General features: G+C 38.1%; 1 long non-coding RNA gene across 1 annotated transcript in view; it reads left to right on the top strand.

The window, feature by feature from the left end:
- LOC137442444 (uncharacterized) overlaps positions 1-21,053 on the top strand; it is a 170,409-nt gene that overhangs the window by 66,034 nt on the left and 83,322 nt on the right. The window contains exon 2 of the long non-coding RNA XR_010987685.1: positions 12,255-12,400. This is a non-coding gene — a long non-coding RNA (uncharacterized lncRNA). The remainder of the gene's footprint in view (positions 1-12,254; positions 12,401-21,053) is intronic.

Raw genomic sequence — 21,053 nt, 5'->3', positions numbered from 1 at the left:
TATGAAGAATTAAGTGAAAACTCAGAATCAAACTATGTAGTTTTTTAAGCTATGTGAAAAAGCAAGAACCATCCATAGCCTCATGTCAGCTTGCTGTCAGAGCACATGATCAATTTTGTTAAGTTTTAGAACTAAGGTTATTGGCAGTAATTGCAGTGTATTCCATTGTACAGTTTCCAGGAAGTTTACCTATTTTCAGTAATTCTATTATATTTCATGGAGTAGACTCAGCATTTTTCTGTGTGCAAACTTTCTCCCTGTTACTGTGCAATCAGTTGCTTGAAATACACGATATTGACACGTAAGGGGAACAGACAGGTGGTTAATCAAGACTCTGCTTAGGTGATAAATGAACCACTGCAGAATATAGCTTACTACTCAGTGTAGTGCATCTTAATGGAGAATATTCAGCTGTATGCCAAAATTTTCATCATGTGAACTTCTGGATCCAGAGATTTTCTAAAACTGTGTGATTGGTGAAAAAGATTCAACACTATGTGTGAATATCAGATTGATTTATAGCCTATTCAGCACTACTACTCTGGTACTTTTACAGAGGATGAGATCATGAGCAATTAGAGGATTCATCCTAATTATGCTATATATTTATACTGTACCTATTATGAAGAAAATCCAGAAGTAAAACAAGAGAAGTCACAACTAGGTTCTGTTCCTCTGAAGCTCATTTTCTTTGCTGTTAGTGCTCATCTTATAAATGCCATTGAGAGATCTATCCTTATAATTACTTTAATCTTCCTTTTAGCAGTTTTTTTTTTTTACTTGCACTTTCTTAGACCTCAGCCACAAGCTCTTTTAAAGGAAATACAATGAACTGAGGAAACAAAAGATAATGGGTGAAGAAAACAGGAGTCAGAATAAAGGGAATACAGTAAGTTGCAGAATCCCAACAATGGACACTTCTGCTGAAACTGCACTCCTATTTGCATTCATGGAAGCATCAGTTTGCTGTGAGCATGGGGTGATTTGGTATACAGAAGGCAATAAGACTGTCCTGCAGTTAATTTCCCACATAACAGACAAAAAATAAGTCTTACTATAAAAGGAAATGACAATCCTTGCACTTTTCTAGGGCTCACTGCAGATTTTTTTTTCCTCTCAGATGTGGGAGTTACAAATGGAAGTGTATGCATATCTGGGGACAGTAGTGGCACTGAAGTGAGTCACCTCTGAAGAAAACAGTTGGTGGAAGTGCTGCTTTCTTCTCATCGTAGGAGGAAGCACCAATTGGTGACTGAATATCTCTAGTGAGTTATTAGGAAGCTTGGTCAGAGAATATGTCTCAGCTATCTGTTAAGCCTGCTTCTTAAACAGTTTACCCAATGCCTATCCTAGGGAGAGGCTGTCCAGGAGAAGGTTTGTGTATGATACCAGCTGCTTTTTCTGTGGATGAATTAATGGTTTTGTTCCATCAGCTCAGCAACTTTTGTCAATACTCAGCTCTTAGGAAGTAAAGCATTTTATACTGTGTCTGAGATAGTGCCTATTACAGATGGCTTCTGTAGCATTAGCCTTTGTCATTAACTCTGGCAAAACCTATTTTCCACTTTCTCAGTAGTAAGTATATTATTCAAAACTAAGAATTCAGGTATGTAAAATAACCAGCAGTATCATACCCATTAAAATGTCAGTTTTCAGCAGGGCACTCATGATATTACCTATGGCTTCCTGTCTTCCTGACTCCCTCCAACAATCTCCTCTCCATCAGCTGCCTCTCTTATGCCCCGGAAACTGCTGTCAGTGGCCTGGTGGATGGCTCATTTGACATGTCTGTCATATTGTGAAGCATGTGTAAGAGCTGGATTAAATGAAGAGAAAGCTAGCTCATCTGACTGCCTACCGAGGAGCTTCAGGTCAGGGAAAGCTTTCTCTACATTAGGACTACAGTAATTGGAGGAGGAGAAAAGTAGAAGGAATGGACAGATCCACAATAAGGTATGGAGAGGGAGGCTGCAGAGGCTGGATGGAGATAACGTATGTATGCTGTTGGAGTACAGGAATAATAGCTCTTTTCAGTGCTATATTGTTGCCTTTGAGAACTTTTAAGGAAATAATTTTGTCAGGTTTTTCAGCCATAGTCTTTTAGCACACAATCTTCTCCAACTGCTTGCATGCATTCTCTTCCTGCTTCTGGAAAGCTGGAGGGAGAAAACAGAAGTAAAATGCAGTGTAGAAGGAATGAATTCTCTCTGCCTGTGGATGAAAAGACTGAGGCACGTTTCCCATTCCCTCCCAAACCTGTCTCTTTTGTGGAACTCACAGTCGGTTATAGACAACTCACCTGAATAATTCTGCACTACCTGGGTATCAACTGCTTTTTTCAGTAGAATTGTAACGCTTCCAGATACAGTGGTGAGGTGAGTCGTGAAAATTTCTGGGACGGTTTTAAGTAAAATGAGAGAGAGAGAGCAGCACTTAATATTGCATTAATGAAAAATCGTCCCTGGAAAACAGTGGAGAGAGTTATTTTTATGCAAGTGTAGAGTTTTGATGCCAAGACAATAAAGAGAAACCACAATTTGTTCCATTAAGCTTGTATCATATTGTCAGCACTTGCCCATATGGAAAACATATAAATTGTCATGAAAACATGAAAATGGGACAATTTGGTAATGTTTTGAGTAGGCTTTATAAATATCATATGTATTTTTAAATACATAAGTGGTGCAGTTTTGAACACAAAAGGACCACAGTTGTGGCAGCCAGATTCTGCTGTGTTCCCAGAGCAACAAAATTAGCAGAGCTGCAAATGTAGTTACTCAAAAGTTGAAAATGTAAGAGTAAGTCAGTAAAAGCATTAGGAGATTTGCTGGGAAACCAATAAAAGCTAACCAGAGCACAAATATGCATTCTTTTTTTCCCATCAAAGGTCAGAATTTCTGTGTGTGCTTCTGTCAGTCACTGAGCCTGGCAATGAATGTGGTGACTGGAGCAAATCTTCAGCTCATGGGTGGATACAGCAGTGGTAGGGTTGGGCAAAGGGTACAAATGTGGGCAGCTCTATGACCTTTCACTACATTATGTGTTTGTATGGGTCTGGCAAGTACAGGCTGGGTCTAGAAGTTTATTTTTAGCCCTGCTGTTAAATACATCAGTTGTACAGAATATCAAAGCTCAATAGGTAGGTATGAGTAGAAAAATGAGGCCAAGCATTAGCTGAAACTCTGACTCATTATGCAAAGAGAGGAGGAAACAAAGGCATCTTTGCATTTTTTTTTTTTCTTGCCTATTTTTGCCAGCTGTCTTTCCCATTGGTTTTGTGTTGAATTTGTGATGGTCTCAGGAAAAATAACTTTGCCAATGTTAACACTGTTGGGTATTATGGTGTGTGTTACAATAATTGATGCAGGCCGGAGACTAGGAGGTATTTCGCAACAATAAGTTAACCTGGGATACAGCTGGGCTGGGATTCCTTCACCCAGGGTAATCATCCAGTAGATTACCAAAATCCTTTCAGCCTTGATTTCCTGTTTGCAGAGTCAATAACATTCTGGTTTTTTCCTAACTTTTATAAGTCCTTCCCTATGGAGTTCAAATTCCCTAAAGCACATCACACATGCCCTGCTGAGTGTCCTGGTTTGAGGCCAGGCAGATCCTCTCTTGCCCCTGAGAGGGGCAAAAGAATGACACTCACACAAATGGATTGTAGAAGTGATGGGAAGTTTAAATGGAAAAGCAGTAAGTGTTTTACAGAAGCTGCAAGCATAGTGACAAAAATACCCCTAAGTGTACAGAGTCCCTTCCAGCACACCAAAAGGTCTCCAACCTTTCTCATCTTCCTGCCTGAGGGTACACCCAAAACCCCCAGGGCTCTTCCCCTCCTCCCCCCCCCCCCCCCACTAGGCTAGCCTCAGCTGGCCAGGTCTGAGACTGCCCCTCCCCAGTTCTCCTCCTGGCATTAGGCCTAGCCAGGCTTAAGAGGCCTTGAGATGCTCCCCCACCATTGCCTGATAGGGAGCATCTCCCATGAGAGCATAGAGGGAAGAAAGAGGAAGAGAAAGACTTTGCAGATGGATTTTTAGGGTGCAGGATATTATGGGTATGAAATATGCAGCCTCCTGTGTCCACCTACTGGGCTGTACACTTGGGACACCAGAGGTGTATGTGGCAGGAACAGGATGCACCCAGCCTAAACTGCCACACCAAGGTCTTGTGGTACTACTCCAGTGTGGTTCCTAACATATGAAATTGTGATTCAGTAAAGTGTGTTATAGGCCTTCAAAGCAACGTCACCTGATTGCACTAGGCTTACTGCATGTGTCTCCTGGGGCACCATCTGAGTGAAAACTACCTGTGAAGGCTTGCTGAATGTGCAAAACCCTCCCTGCAGATTTCTGACCTACAGAACAGGGGAACTTTCTTCACTGGGGAAGTTGTGCTTCTTTCTATGGATTTTTTTTTTTTTTTTTTTACTGTGTTTCACCCTGGTGCTATGAGAATTTGCTTCTGGGGCTAGAGAAATCTAACTCAAAATGCCAGTGCTTCTAAAATATATCATAGAGAGATTCTGTTGGAGCCTCCTGAGAGGGTGGAAAGAAAACATGCAATTAAAAAATAGTAATTCTTGTTAGTGACGATGACAGTAATCATAACATCTGTCTTTTAAAAAAACTCTGAGGAAAAGTCTTACTGATTCATATTTCCTTTAGAAAACAATATTGAATCATTTGGTTCATAGCTAGTGGCCAAGGGATAAGATAAAATTCTAGTGCTGTATTTATATTATGTTTTGCAGACATATCTAATCTTCAGTGGCATGAGAAATGTTGTAGAAAAGCATGTAATCAAAAACTGCTGCAGCATCATACTTTAAAAACTGTCCTCTAGAAACCAGGTCAAATTTCACTGTAGCTTGTGGTAATACATACAGACACTACAGAGTTTTTTATATCTTGTAATGGAGATAGTATAGATAATAATGTGCTTTCATCTATTGCTTTTATCAGATCGTCTTATCTCCTTTGTGGCATCAAAAGCATTTTTTCCAGAAAAGATTGAGACAGAAGTGCCTGCTTTATTTAATATGCTCATGAAGGGCCCAATTCTGTTTACACTGAAGGCAGGGGAGATTTCTGTCCCTGATGGGAGCAGAAGCAACTCTATTCTACTCAAATCGTTTAATTTCTGGTCTTTATGGTATGTACATGGAAGATGAGAACTGAGCCCTCAAATCACAAAAATACTGTTATAATTGAAAAGTTAATGCAGTAACTTTATTGGCAATTAACAAACATGCCAGTTCTGCTCTGTCAGGGTGTCTGTGACCTCCCAGTCTTAGAATATCTGGGTTCTGGCACATACTTTTTTTTGCCATCCAAGTCTTAAAGAAGTTTCATTAATTTTCAGGGTTGGGAGAAAAAACAGAAAAAAAAAAGATTGTTCCATTGGAGAAATGATAGTGCAAGGCATTAGTGGATAGACTTTCCTCCTGCTTTTCTGTTGCCCTTGAGTCTGCAGGTTTTCTTCACATGGATATGGTTCATATTTGCTTCATCAAGACACAAGTTTTCTAGAACTATTTGGAATAAGGTGATGTTTATGTCTCCTGCATTTGTTCCAATTCACCATGTGATACTGATTTTTCAGTTGATAATAGGTTAATATTGTTTTAAAGGTCTTTTCCCATATATTCAAGAATTCCCTGAAGAGGATTAAAGTGTTACAGAATCTATGAATAAAGTCTTTGGCAACGCAGAAAACAATAAGCTTCTGCATTTGGTTTGAGAGGAAAAGTACAAGTAATTTCATAACATTTTATTTCACCAATGGCTTCTTTTGCTTCTATGGTAGCAGCAATCCTGAAATAATAACTGTCTTTTTGTGAGGTCTTTAGTCTCATCATATTACTGCAAATTTTTAGTTTCCTCTGAGGAGGAAGATTTCTGAGAGATTTTGTTTGGTTGATCTGGGTTGTTTGCCCTCCCTCATCTCCCAAGAAGGTTGAAGATCAGCTAGAAGTGATGGTCTAAGATTTTTTTTTTATGCTTCCAGGATAACTGCTTGTGTGTATAGTACTATTTAGATGTAAAAGAAAGAAGTTAAATAGCAAGTATAACTTTCAAGCCAGTCTGCTCCAGTACCTATGAGATCAGATCAGTAGTGAGTCACTTTATCAGAAAGGCTCTAGAAACTCAGCTTATGTATGCATCAAATTATCCAGTCATTTCTTTCAATTTCATTGATTGCTGAAACTGTCAATGACCTTGGAAAACTCATTCACACTGGCAGGCTTGTGAAGCCACTCTTCTTGTATTTAGAATTTAATTTTTCACCAGACCAAAGCAGAATAAGAAATTGTAAAATGCTTCTGTAAAACAGTTGAAATTTGAATTAAGTACACAAACCCTATTGATCTTAAGGAACTTTGTATTTTATTTTATATGATTTTTGTTTATCTTTAATACCTTTCTCTTTTTTTTTTTTGGGGTGTGTGATTGGGGAGCACAATGATAGGATTTTTCTCTTCTTTTTAGAGGCTTTCGAAAATGCTTTTGAAATTGATCCAGTACATGGCCAGCTCTTTCAATATTGTTGAATCTTTGGTGACATTTCTGTGCTTTCACTGGTGGTGGTAGAAATAAAATAATTTCCTAGCTTTCTGTTGCTTAAAGAGGAAGAGGGTATCAGTATTTAGTTATAGAAGGGTTGAGCTGTGTTATGTTACTAAAATGTGTTTTGGCAAAGGATGGAAGGGTGACTACCTCAATGTCTTGTGAAACAAAGAGTCTTTCAATCCATTTTTCAAAGTGCTCTTAGTTCCCCTTTCAAGGCAAGTCAAACAATAAAAAGAGTGGGCAAAGAAAATTAATGTGTATCTGCAATACTTTAATTAGAAATAATAATTATAATGGACCCACGGAGCTTCTGAACTCCTATTTTCTTCTTATTGTTGGTTGATTCCACTAAATTTTACCCTCACAGCAAATTATGTTGCTGTTCTGTTACATTTCATGTTTGATTATTGAGAGATAGTGAAGCAATATAAATAGGACTTCTATGTGAAAAAATTAGTACTGTTTTTGAATCAAAACAGTATCCTTTGTTTTAAAGATAGTTGTTTTAGTAGAGGGAATTTATAATAAAAGATTTCACAATAAAAGATTTCACAATAAGGATGCCAAACAAGAATTAAATACTTTAGATGTTAATTGGAGGAGGCTGTGCTTGGAAAGCATGAATTAAATGGTGCCATCCAGCAAATGAAAATGCAGCAAATTGTTCAAAGTGCTTATAGAATAATTTCAACAAATGAAATTATTCTACACGCAGACTTTGCTTCTAATCACAGATTCTCATGCAAATACCTGTTTTATTCTTTATCCTGTGCTCCTTCTAAGCATTCCTTTAGCTCTACCCTAAGAACCCTGTTTCATTGTTGGGATAAGCTAGTTGTGTACAAGTTCTTTCAGTCAGAAGCCTGCTCTTTGTTTTCTGCCAATAAAGTTAAATTGCACCTGCTTTTGCTCCTTGATGCACATCCTTTAAGATAGGATAAATCTCTTTACTCTGAGTCTGTAACTCTAGCACAGACTGTAATTTTACCTTAATTTGCAGTGATTCATGTATTTCACAGTACAGTCCAGAATGATGTAGGGATTCTGACAAAAAGAGGAGAGTGAGCGTCAAACTGTCTTTGCTAAGAAACTTTAAAAGTGAAGTATGACGCTGCAGATATTAAGGTTTATGAGAGTGACAGAGGTTGCTTTAGAGCAGCAGTCTTTAGAAGAGGATTGTGGTTTGATTGTCACAGCTTACTGAAAACAAAGTTAAAGCAATAGTTGATCTAAGAAGTCTGTCTTTTTGTTATGTGTTCAGTAAAACAGGGAAAGTAGCTCAGAGCAAATCTGATCTGTTTCTGGATCTTTTCCTCCAAACCTTGAAGAGAATCCAAACAAAGTGATAGACTTCAAGTTATATGATTACATTCCCTTTTCCTCTTTTTATTGTGTGTGTGTGTGTATATTTTTTGATTTCTTCTGCAAGAAAAGGTTGTTCAAGAGAGTGGATATTGCTGAGAACTTTCTGGGTAAATGTGCTGACATTTCTGAATTTTGAACCCGAGTGTTGATACTGAACATGAATGGACTTGAGTCTTTGGATAAATTTATTCATGTTTTTAAATTTGCTGCTTGGAATGGCATATGTGAAAAGATACTTGGAATCTGAGCTTCATTTTCTTCACTGGCAGCAGTATGCAGAGTAGCTCACATTTTCAGATGGTTCAGTATTGGGATAGAGTAAGAGCTAGCGGAACGTGAGCCAATTTTGCATATTTGAGCAAGGTAGAAAGGAAGAAACACAGTCTTATAAGAAGAAAAGGAATAGCTATGTCATTCCACTCATCTACCTGCGAGCAAAATGTTTCTGAACAAAAGCAATGCCACTCTACATTCATGTATAAAGTGGTTTACCCTCTGAAGAAGAAAACAGAAAGCAAGTTTTAAACCACAGGATATATACAGAGTGTGAAGCTTTCATGATCAAACGTTCTTTATCCATTTTTTTTTTTTTGTGTGGTTTTCAAATATTCCTATCTTATCTGATGAGGGAATCACTCTGTTCTCAGTGTATTTTCTGACCTTCTCATTTTCTGACTAGAATAGACTTTATGGGGACAGGCTGTTGTATTTTGAATAAAAAAAATATATCTGCATATTGGTGGCAAGAAATACATGTGCTGAATAGCTGTAGAATCAAACTTGCAGAATTAAAGAATTAGCAGTGTCTGCCTTGAGGGCTTCTCATTTTGTTTTGCCTGAAACAGAGTGGAGTCTGCACATAGCTGAATGTGTTTGAATGTCATAATAATTTCAGACTACATCAGATATAGTACATAGGAAAAGTGTTATTCTCTGATTATGGTTTAAAAACAGCCTGTTCAAAGAACAAAATTATTAAAAAAAGAAAAAAAAATCATAATTATTTAGAACTCCAAATAGATTTTAATTCACTTGATTTTTATAGACTAGTAGTCTTTAATCTCCACTGCAGAATCTGAAGTGTACCTGTTACATACTCGTGAATTAGTTGTCAATCCCTTGGGCAGTATATTTTAATATCAGTATTATATGGTAGATGATATAAATCTTGTGTACAGTATTATTAGCTTAGGCAGCTGCTGACTTAAAAAGGCCAGTTTAACAAGTCACCACTGTATTATGTTTAATTAGGTACAGTTTATATAATGAGGTGTTCAGTTCTAATGGAAAGACATGCTGTGAGCAGCACATCTGCAGGAATAACTATTACAATCAGCATTGCAGAGACCCATGGAACTGCAAATTAGACTTACTTATCTAGAAATAAATTACATCCCAATGCCTTCATAAAGCTCATTAATTAATTCCACTGGCATAAAGGTCTTTTTCTTAATTTCATGTTCCATTAGCATAATAAACACAATTTGAGTTACAACAGTATGATCAGTTTAATGGATGCTATTTATTTTAGTTTTTTATTTAAAGTCCCGGTAACACAGAATTAACATCAATATGCTGTTTGGTCCTTTATTAAAAATTCCCATAGGATAACCAGCACAGATGTTCAATACAGCATCATATATTTGCTGCATTTTATGACTTCACTAATTAGCCATATGGAAAGGTGTTGCTTGGATTTCTTTATTTTATTTATTTATTTTTTAAATCTGATGAATTATGTGGATAGTTGCAATTGGTTACTATTTGAAGTTGGTCGGGTTACTACAGACTGCTGGAAGCAAATGAGAGTAAGCAAAGTTTTAATGCATAGTGAATAGTACCAATATACTTCATGGTATATTAAAATCAGTTTCATTAATGTGTAGTTCCTGGCATAATTATAATTCTTTAATTTATGCAGACACTGCCTAATCAGAAGGAAATGCTACCAGCTATTTGTTTAGTCACAGCTAGGTTATAGACTACCTTATTGTTCTTCCATTCAGCTTTTCTTGAACCCCACATTTGATGATAAACTGTTAGGAACACTTATGGTAACGTGTATGCTACTTGAACAATGGGTTCCATTGTCCATCCATCTAATACTGGGTACTTTGAATGGTGTCCACATCTACAGCTTGATTTGGTTTTAGCAGACTTAGAAAATGTCTTAACACATTTTGGTTTTACTTTATGTTGCCCAGAATTTTATGTTAAAGTGGGTAACCAAGCTAATTCTGGCATCAGCTTGGTATTTATGTTTACTGAGCCTTGTCTCATACAGTTTTTCCATTTCCCTGTCTTATTTCTCCTCTCTGCACTTAGTATCAATGACTATCACAGCAAATATCTTCTCCTTCAGCCTATATATATGTCTGCAAAACCTTTTAATGTTACATAGAGATTTGGGGTAATACTCATGTGTCATATAAATCCATCATCTGATTTTTCACATAAAAACTGATTTCTGTCATTACTGTGTAATTCACCTCTTTATTTCTCCCTGCCTTTCCAAAATCATCTGAACAGGAGTCATCTGTCTCTGCTAGTGTGATTTCCTTCCATTATGTGATCTCACTACTGTGATTTCCTTCTATTACATGACCTCAATTATGATATCAGAAAGAGCTACACCAGAGCAGATGAGGGCAAGTTGCTTTAATTTCAGTGTGTATGTCTATGGGTATACATACACACACAGAAGTATATAATTCTCAAGGGTTATACGAAAGCATTTTGTTTAAAATAATTCTGTGTAGCTCATTGCATTTTGAATACTTCCAACCTGGCACATGCACATACCCTTGGGATTTTTAGTTTGAGCTTGGGTTTTGTTTTTAACAATTCCTTTTCAAATGTCTAATGGCTGGATTGTTTTACAGCATTTAAGCATGTAACTAATTTTAAGAATGAAGTGCCTTTAACCTTGAAATTTAGGTTTGTATCATAAATAGAAATTGTCTAGCAATGTATAGCAGAAGTAGCCTTTAGCATAATCCCTTGTCAGTAACTGAGCTGTAGGAACCACAAAGCAGTGAAGTTGTGTGATCAGACTAATGTCTCTTTCTTTGTAAATTCTGTGTAGTGCAGATGTTTGAATGAAATTTTGAAAATGAATCACTGTTTTTGGAAGTCTCAGTGTTATTAGTCCTAAGACACACATGCCAGAAAAAAAATTATTTCCCGCTGAAGGACAAAGCTACCATTATTGCACAGCTGCATTGTGAATATCATATTTTCATGCAGCACATAGCCACAACATGTGAAGATGAAAGAGAAGTTGCAATAGGGGGGTTATTCTGTCCCACATGTAAGGAATGGTGACTGAAAAGCATGCGCATTTTCAAATTCTTACATTGATTCTTGTTATGTGGGTCAGGATGGAAACACATTACAGATTTTTCAACAACAAAAACAAGCTGGACAAATAATATGAAGTCTTAGCCTTTTGCAGGTGGTTGGGCTTGTTGTGGTTAGGTATATAATCATGTCAAATTTTTCTTTAGCAGTCTGAAATGAACCCTGTTCCAGTTATGTGGTCATGTGTAGCAGTTTTGCTTAGATGGCAGTGAGCTGCTTGAGGGGATGTACTGAGTGCATCTGGGACAGAGGGAGAGGCAGTACCTTTTGTAAAGCAGTGTCAGAATGGTTCAGGTGATGGTAGCACTTATGGGAGCTCTTACTGGATTGGAGTAGGAATGAAGGAGTGAGTTGAGCAGTATGAGTCCATAGGGACCCTAAAGCCACCTATAGAGCTTCATGCTGATTCTTTTTTGCTTGCTATACCTCACTCTGAGAACTTACATTTACCTTCTGTTGTTAGCCTGTGTGATTAGCTTATGTTACAAGTACAACATTGCCTTTTGGTTTTGCAGGCAAACATACCCTAGGAAGTTTTACCCTCAGTAAGAGGATAAACCCCCATTGTTTTATAGCAAGTTGTGCAGGGCTGTTTCTATGTTTGCCCATAATTCCAAATTCACCTACAAAACTATGTTCATAATGACAAATAACTGGCATAGAAGATTTTGGAGAACCTTCAGCCTGCCCTTCCCCTAACTTCAGAACACTTAGATATCAGCCTGTACGAAGTTGAGTGCTTTGAGTTGTCTGGCAGTGCACTCTGTATGTGACACTTTTTCTTTTTTTTCCCCCCTCTCCTCTGCTGTCTTTGTCACAGACATCAGTGTCCTATCTCCACTTCAACCAAGAACTTTGCACTGTGCAGTTTAACAGACTGTAGTCGGCTTTGCAGGGTTTAGTGCAGGGCCTTGACTGAAATACACCTAGTAATTTTCTTTGATTTGTTTGTTTCAGATTAACAGAGAAGTCTTGGAATCAGGGAGAACAGGTTCATTCTTTTGATTCTTACTCACTTAATGGCTCCTTCTCTACACCAATTGTGACTGAGTTTTCTTGCTACTGGGAGGATGGAGAAGGAAAGGACAGCACTCAGGAAAGAGGTAATGTTTTCTTAAATGTGTCCTGAGATATGTATTGTGAAGAGGTAATTTTTCTTTGAATGCCAGAGCTGATGTTATACTGCTGCGCTGCCTATCACCCTCTGTGGGGAGATATTCTGGTGAAGGGCTGACACAAAAGAATGGGGAGAAAATACAGCACAACACAACAGTTGTTACACATGGATTTAGTTGTCTTTTGAATGTTGCTTGTTGTCTGATTCAGGTAGAAGATAAACACGCACCTTTTAATTTTAAGCTCAGTGTGTGTAGCCACAGTTTAGGATGGAACATCCTGCTGTTGGGGAGCACAGAAAAGCATGGCAACAATTATCGTTTCATGGGTGTGACTGGTCTTGGGAAAATTTGGCTAGGGAGGAGGCAAATTGATGTTGGCTCCAACTGGAGCCAAATCATGCAAAAATACATTTGAGATAGAAGAAAACATCTTTGCCATGTAGACCTAAATGTCACCTAAATTCAAATGGAACCCTACTGTGATGCGTGGCTAGAGAAGCTCCAACAAGAATAACTGAGTTTCTCAAATCTCTCAGCTATTGCTTGAGCCTTCCTATCTCATTGGTATCCTAATAATAAGAGACAGGAGATTTCTTGTTTCTTTAAAACAATATGAGGAGTTAAAATGGAATTGAAATGCTTTGAAATGGAGCTGTAATACAGACATTGACCAGATGTCAGGTTGGTACAACTGAGTAAAATGTTAATACAGTCAAACATATTTCTAAAAGCCATCCAATGCATGTTATTTCTACAGGATATTACAACTATTTTATTTGTAGCTTAGTGATAAATATTTCAAGAGCAGAAATATTATTTTAAAGGCTTGTAGGACTACAGGTGTCACTTTTCCTAATAGAATCTTATTTCCTTTAGTAGTTTACATCAGTGGTCCTGCAAGTATCCATAGAAATGTATGTATTACTTTCTGTTTATGAGTGCTATTTATAGTCTGTGCTTTGCATGGTCTTTCTGAAGCAATACCAAGTACCGTGCTCAGGCCTTAGACTTCAGACCATTAAATGTAGCTTTCTGGTTGTAGATTTTCTTCCACAGATGTTGCTTAAAATATTGAATAACTTAAAAAAAAAAAATATAAAATCATCTTGCAGAAATGCATAGAGAAACAGAACAGTTACATTAATGCTTGATCCACAGGCCTTGTCACCTTTTATATTTTGTTTAAGCAGCCTCTTAATTAAGAATAGAAACTTAGATTGAACATTAGTTGAAAACAGCACCTTATAAGCAAAGGATCTGTAGAAATTTGATACATATAACTGGAATCAACTTCTTTAGGAAGTTGCTTTGTTCTTGTCATAATGCTTGAAGGTAATGGACAAGTAAAGTAGAATGGCTACATGTGTCATGCTTTGAATGAAGAAGACTGACTAAAAGCCATTAGTGTCCAGAAAAGAAAGACAAAGGCAGAAATTATATTGCTTCCAGATGAATCCTAACTGTTCCCCAAACTCTGTGTAAGTGTGACAGGCAAAAGGCAAGGCCATTAACCACAAGGTCAGATAGTGCAATTATAGCCATTTTTTCTTGATTGAAAAGGCACTGGAAGATTCTCTAGAATGCTGGTGTTATGGAATCTACAAAATACTTTAAAGAACTGATTTAATGGCTTGATGGTCTAAGTGACAATTCTAGCTGTCATACTAAAAGGGAAAGTTAGCTTTCAATGCTTCTTATGGTAGAAGTGCTGGAAGACCTGCATTTTCAGAAAACTTTTAATTCTTTTTCTGTTGTTTCTTCAGTATTTTCTCATACAGTTAAAGTGTAAGCCTTTAAACTCCATACCATTACTACTATTTTTATATTAATTTCATGTCAGTCTTCATAGGTTCTTTATTCATGAAGAACTTTTTGCCAGTAGAATTCTATCGCCATTTTATCCTTATTATTTAAAAAAACTCAATAGTTTGTAAATTCTCCCTTGCCCTAGCTATAGATTTTTGAATCAGTTTCATCATATTTACTATCCATGTAATTAAGGTGGATTTCAAAATAGTGCACTAACAACATCAAATACTAAGTAAAAACCAGATACTTGAATATATGCAACATGGGAAACTCCATTGTAGACCATTTGAGAAAAGAAAACAAACGCTTGTCTTCCATCAGGGGATTTTGTACTGAAAACTGTGACCTTGTTGGTTTGGGGTTTTTTGACATTTAATGGCTTCCACTTCACAGCCACTAAAGAAGTCTATTTGTGTAAAGTATATTTGTATCTGTATAAAGTCAGTTTAGTAGGAGACATGCCTATCTATGTGAATTTGCCAGTCTTGAAATTCTGGTTAGGTTATTACTAAAACTTAGGATAGAGCAAGCTAACCAATCTAAGTTGATCCAGCCAGAGATGTTCACATATTTCTGGTCTTATGATTAACATGAGACATCATTTGCTCTCAAGCCGTTTGTCAGTTTGTTCTACTGTCACTACTTTTTGTTCTTTCCTCCTGTCAGAAAATCCACATGAACAATAACTGAAAGATCATTGTGTTAGTATAATAAATACTACAATGGATCATTGGTTGGGCTGACTTATCTGCTGCTTGAAGCTTGAATGAATGTCTACAAGTTGCAGTAAATCAGTTTCTTTGTAATGGAGCAACCCCCAAATACTGCATAACAAGAGCCATTGAGCTAGAGGCATTACAGCTCTAATTCTTGTATCCTTGGGCTCTCAGTGAATGTTGGATACCACTTGCAGTTTTAGATGAGAAATTGAACTGGCTACAATAATAAGTGGTCTAGTTAGTGCTGGGTGCAAAATCACTATTTGTACCAAACAAATGGTGTTTTCCTGTAAGAGAAGGAGCTGTTACTGTTTTAGATTAAAACCTTTCATTTTCTCATTTTGGTTGCACACATTTTTCTCTACATCTATGGGAGTACAGTTCAGAGGAAAGTGGAGCAGATATGCAGTCAGGAGGCAATATTTTGTCATTTGACTTAGTGCAAGGAGAATCAGATGATGTTTTAAGGTTTGTGTTGTGTAAGAAGGTAGGTAAAATCATATAATGATGCCTCTTAGCCTTGAAATCAATTAACCTATGCACTTTTTTTTTTAAAATGGGTGAGTTTTCTGAGACTTCTTTTCCACTTCATTATATTAATGTCAACATTCTTAGTTAATAATAGTTAATTATTTTGGTCTGTAGAGATGACACATTCAGGACCAGAATAGGGGAAAAAATGCTAATGCTGTGTTCACTGAAGTAGCCCTCCTAACTTTTTTTTGCATATAGCAGTGAAATGTATTGGGGTGAATTATGTTGGTAGCATGTGCAAACACCCTTTTTGAAGTAAGAAAGCTACCCTTTCTGCCACTCCTAAGTAACATAGCTATTTCTTTTTTCACCCTGTGTTAAAGATGTGACTTCTCCACTGTTCATAGACTTTGTCATGAAAAATATCAGTGTCTGCTGTTCCCTTTATGCCTAGATATTACACAACTGTCAAAGAAAAAAAATTACATTCTTCCTTTCCCTTAATATTTACCAACTTAAGAGATTTTGTTGTCAGTCTGGCAATCTTGAAAGGAAATAAATGATTACATAGTACGGAACTTTCAGATGAAAGACTCATATTGTCTTCCGTTTTATTTCTTAGGCCATTTTCCATCAGGGAGTGAAAGAAAGTGCTAGTGCCCAATGTGTTGGAAGCTCGACTGATTTTCAGTTATGTTTTGCCTTTTTTTCTTTGCTGTTATTTATCCTAAATAAATGTATGACTTGTCCTGAAGCATTTATCAGTCAAATATGACATTGTAATCAATTTAATTACTTTTTAAGCCAAAGTGAATGTCACATGGCAACTGAGGGCACTTGGCACCTTACAGGATTTAGCCCATAATGAAAGTTGATATTTGCTGAATAAACATTTTAGAATGGTTTTGAAGAATTATTAGATTTCTTTATGAAGTTTTGCTTAAGTTGGTGGAAAAGCATGGTGACACAGAATCATAGAATTGTTGTGCTTGGAAAAGGCCTTTAAGACCAACTGTCCACCTAACACTACCATGGCCGTTAAACCATGTCTACACATATTTTTTTAACAGCTCCAGGGATGGTGACTCCACCACTTACCCGGGGAACTGGTTCCAGTGCCTGAATGCTTTCACAAAAATAAATTTTCTACCAATCTAAACCTCCCCTGGCACAATCTGAGGCCATATCCTCTCATATCACTTGATACTAATGAGAAGAGACTGATCCCCATGTCACTACAACCTCATTACAGGTGGTTCTAGAGAACAGTGAGGTCTTCCCTCAGCCTCCTCTTCTGAAGACCAGTCCTTCAGACCAGCTTTTTTGCCCTTCTCTGGACCTGTTCCAGCACCTCAATATCCTCCTTGTAGTGAGGGCCCAAAACTGAACACAGTATTTGAGGTGCGGTCTCACCAGTGCTGAGTTCAGGGGCAAGATCACTTCTGAACTCCTGCTGGCCACACTATTCCCGATAGAGGCCAAGATGCTGTTGGCCTTCTTGGTCACCTGGGCACACTGCTGGCTTAGGTTCAGCTGGCTGTCAACCAGCATCCCAAGGTCCTTTTCTGCTGGACAGCTTTCTAGCCACACTTCCCCAAACCTGTTGCATGGGGTTGTTGTGACCCAAGTGCAGGGCCTGGCATCTGGCCCTGTTAAATCTCATACAACTGGCCTTGGCCCATCAATTCAGCCTGTCCAGGTCCCTTTGTAGAGCCTTCCTACCCTCAAGCAGATCAACATTCCCTCCCAGCTTAGTGTCATCTGCAGAATTCCTGAGGATGCACTCAATCACTGATTAAAGAGAGATGTAATTAAAGAGAACTGTCCCCAGAACTGAGCCCTGGGGAACAGCACTTGTGACCAGCTGCCAACTCTATTCAGCACCACTCTTTGGGCCCAGACATCCAGCCAGTTTTTAAACCAGTGAAGTGTCCACCCATCCAAGTAATGAGCAGCCAGTTTCTCCAGGAGGAGAGTGCCAAAGGCTTTACTGAAGTCTAGGTAAACAACATCCACTGAGTGAGTCACTCTGTTTCAGGAGATCAGGTTTGTCAAGCAAGACCTTCCCTACATGAACCCATGCTGACTGGGCCTGATCCCCTGGTTGTCCTGCACATGCTGTGTGATGGCACTTCAAGATTATCTGAGGTCAGACTGACAAGTCTGTAGTTCCCTTGATCCTCCTTCTGTCCCTGGAGTAGTGTTTGCCAATCTTAAGTCAGCTGAGGCCTCCATAATTAGTCAGGACTGCTGGTAAATGATGGAAAGCAGCTTGGTGAACACTTCTGCCAGCTCTCTGAGTCCCCTTGGGTTGTGGTGGGTTGAAAATTCCCCCTAGTGCCATCTGGTCCCATAGGCTTGTGTATGTCTAAGTGGTGCAGCAGGTCATTAACCATCTCCCCTTGTATTATGGGGGCTTCATTCTGCTCCCCATCCCTATCTTCTGTCTCAGAGGGCCAGTTTTGCAGCAAACAACTGGTTCTGACAAGAGGCATCTTATTTCATAGATTTGGATGCCTGCACTGGGCAATAATGTACTGCAAGATGTATTTTAGAAAATGCTTTAATGACAGTTTATCATTTGGAAAGCACTCCAAGCCCATGTATATTTCATCCAGAAAACAAGCCTGCAGGTTTCAGTGTGTTTCTCATTTTCACTCTCACGTGACACCTTAACTTGTTACTACTTGATTATAATTAGATACTTGATTTTCATCAACAGTAATTTCTAAATGAAGTACTTTATGTTTTTAAAAGTAGGCTTTGCTTAATACTATATAATTTCAGCCAAACACATGAACTTCTTTGCCTCAGTTTACTTATTCATAGTATATGTAATTCATCCACTTTAAATATGATATCCAGCATAAAAAAAGTCTGTGTAGCCTTTTAAGTGCCAATGGATTTCAGCAGCAGTGAACTTATCGCCCATATTATGATACATTGAGCTCTGAAATCCTAAATTAAACTCATGTTTTAGACCTTAAAAAAATCCCACTGTATCTGTTCTAAGATCTTCTCTTTTTTCATATTAGCATAGCGTGCCTCCTTTTTTCATCTTATTGTACAATTCTAATTTCACAGTCACGTGTTTGGCTGAGTTTCTAACCTCTGAAGAACATAATCAAAGCTTAGTCTGTGCAGAGAGGGTCTTTTGATTCTCTTCCTTTTTCTGGCTTTAAGAGGATATTGCCTGTGTAAGCAAAATCAATGTTAAATGCGGCTAGAAGTGTCTGGGAGTTAACAAAAAGGGTTCTGCCACACAAATGTCCTGGGGAAACTTGTAAACTACTTACATAAACTTCAGGTTTTGGTTAGAATGCTGTAGTCTGATAGTGGAGTCTGGCAGCACCTGAATCTGTGCAGGTATTCAGAAGGCTGTGTTTCATTGAACCATGAACTGTAAAGTATTGCTGGAAAATTATTACTGAAAAATTGCTTGCATAATCTGTGTATATAAAATATATGCATCCTGACTAGTTTTCTATTCATGTACTGAAGATGAGGTGCTTGTAAGGACACTAGTGAAAAGATCACTCGGGATTATAAAGAAAAAACATAGAAATCATATTAAAGGATGCTTGGTGAGGGAATGAATTATTTTAACTGGAAAGCTCTGAGGAAGGAAATTCCTTGTGCAGCCTGCCATGGGCAAGTAACTGATTGGGAGGGCAAAAGGGGAAAAACATGTTTCAAAAAATGAGTGTGAACTGTTAGAGCAAACTGTCAGAAGTCTGTATCAGAGCAAGAACTGACCTGTGAGACCTGAACCCAGAAATAAGTTCAGGAAATGGAAGCAGTTATTGATTTTTAATGTCTGTGTGTGTGTTTATGGGTGTTTATATATGTACAGTTATATGAGGATCTTCTGCTCTCACAAAATGAACTGTATGGGAAAACCTTGTCAAAACCTTCATGCTTGCTGGTTTTGCTGTTACATGTGAATGAGTAACCTCAAAACTGGGGAAGATGTGGATGTACAGGAAGTCAGTGTGCATGCTTTAGGGGAGTCTGGTACTCTAGCATGACGAGAACAGAAGTTCTGAGTGGTGCTGTTCGTAGAGGGTAATAGAGGAAGGGACAGAGTGATGAACACTTTCCATGAAGCAGGACAGAAAGGAGGCCTCTTCTCACAAACTTGAAATGCTTGACCCCAGCAAACCTGTCTAGGGAGTGTTCAGCAAGTGGAGGTCTACACAATTCTAAGTATTATAAGTTTTGAATGAGGTTGAAAGATTTGCCTTGCATGGTCAGTAGGTACTGATGGCCCAAGATGTGTGATTTAATTTTTTTAAAGCCACTTTTTCTGTGGGCAATGGCTTATTTCACTAGCAATAATATCTCGTAGAGATGACTGTGTTGGATTTTTCACAGACGTGCCTGCTTGGTACACAGAACATTTTCCTTTTCTCGGAGACCATTGTGATACACTCATGTAGAATTTTATTTCTGTATTTGCAGATTCAGAGAGCTGAGCATGGATCCCAGCACGGAGTAGAACAGATTTGATATTTCCTAAGACAAGTCAGTGGGCAGTCATGATAGGACTAAATTCAAAACATTCTGTCTTACCCCAGCAATGTACCTTTCCTGGCAGCTTAGTTGGCACTGCACCTGTTTGAAAAACACATATTCTTTTGGGTTATTGAAAGGCTGTGTTTCAAGTTGTGGAACTTGTTACGGGACTGATATGTATGTAGATCTTAAAAGATGTACTTTCTGAAATCCATCATTATAATGTTTGCAGGAGTGCCCACAGAGCAGTTGAAACAGATTGGTGTACTGTTCTTTGTGGGTTGTTTTTTTTTTTGTGTGTGTGTGTGTGTGGTTTTTATTATTGTTGTTTTTTGTTTGGTTGTTTTGTTTTGGATTTAGTTTTCCTGAATGGGAGAATAGAATAGAATAGACGAGGTTGGAAGAGACCTTCAAAATCATCATGTCCAACCTATTATCCAACCCATCCAGTCAACTAAATCATGCAACCAAGCACCCTATCAAGTCTCCTCCAAACACCTCCAATGATGGTGACTCCACCACCTCCCTGGGCAGCCCATTCCAATGGGCAATCACTCTCTCTGTGTAGAATTTCTTTCTAACCTCCAGCCTAAACCTCCCCTGGCACAGCTTGAGACTGTGTCCTCTCGTTCTGTTGCTGGTTGCCTGGGAGAAGAGACCAACCTCCACCTGTCCACAACCTCCCTTCAGGTAGTTGTAGAGAGCAATAAGGTCTCCCCTGGAGAAATTCATACAGGTAGAAATCTTAGAGTACTTCAAATTTTCACTTCAGTTTTTGTGTTTTGGGAGAAAGGAAGAGAAAACCAAACACATCCTATACAGGTGTACTTGGATATAATATATATTGAGCAGTGACCAAGGTGGCAGAGTTTGAAAATCAGATTTCTGAGAATGCTTGAGCCTTGTCTGATTCTCATCCTGAAGCCTGTTAGTAGTTCCTACAATGAGAGCCCAGTTAAATTAACACTGAAAGCTTTTGAAAATTAAGCAATTTATTTTCTGAGCCCTGATTGGACAGCTGACCTGGCTCTTGTTAGAAAATTTAAAATCAGTGTAATTTTCTTAATCTCCCAAACTTGTTGAACACTTGCCCGTTCCTTCATTTCCTGTGCAAATCCTGC

This window comes from Melanerpes formicivorus, unplaced genomic scaffold, assembly GCF_026170545.1.
Source record: "Melanerpes formicivorus ecotype bairdi unplaced genomic scaffold, bMelFor1.0.p_v2 SCAF_7, whole genome shotgun sequence".
NCBI lineage: Eukaryota > Metazoa > Chordata > Aves > Piciformes > Picidae > Melanerpes > Melanerpes formicivorus.
The sequence above is the reverse complement of the archived record's forward strand: the minus strand, read 5'-3'. Positions and strand labels throughout refer to the sequence as shown.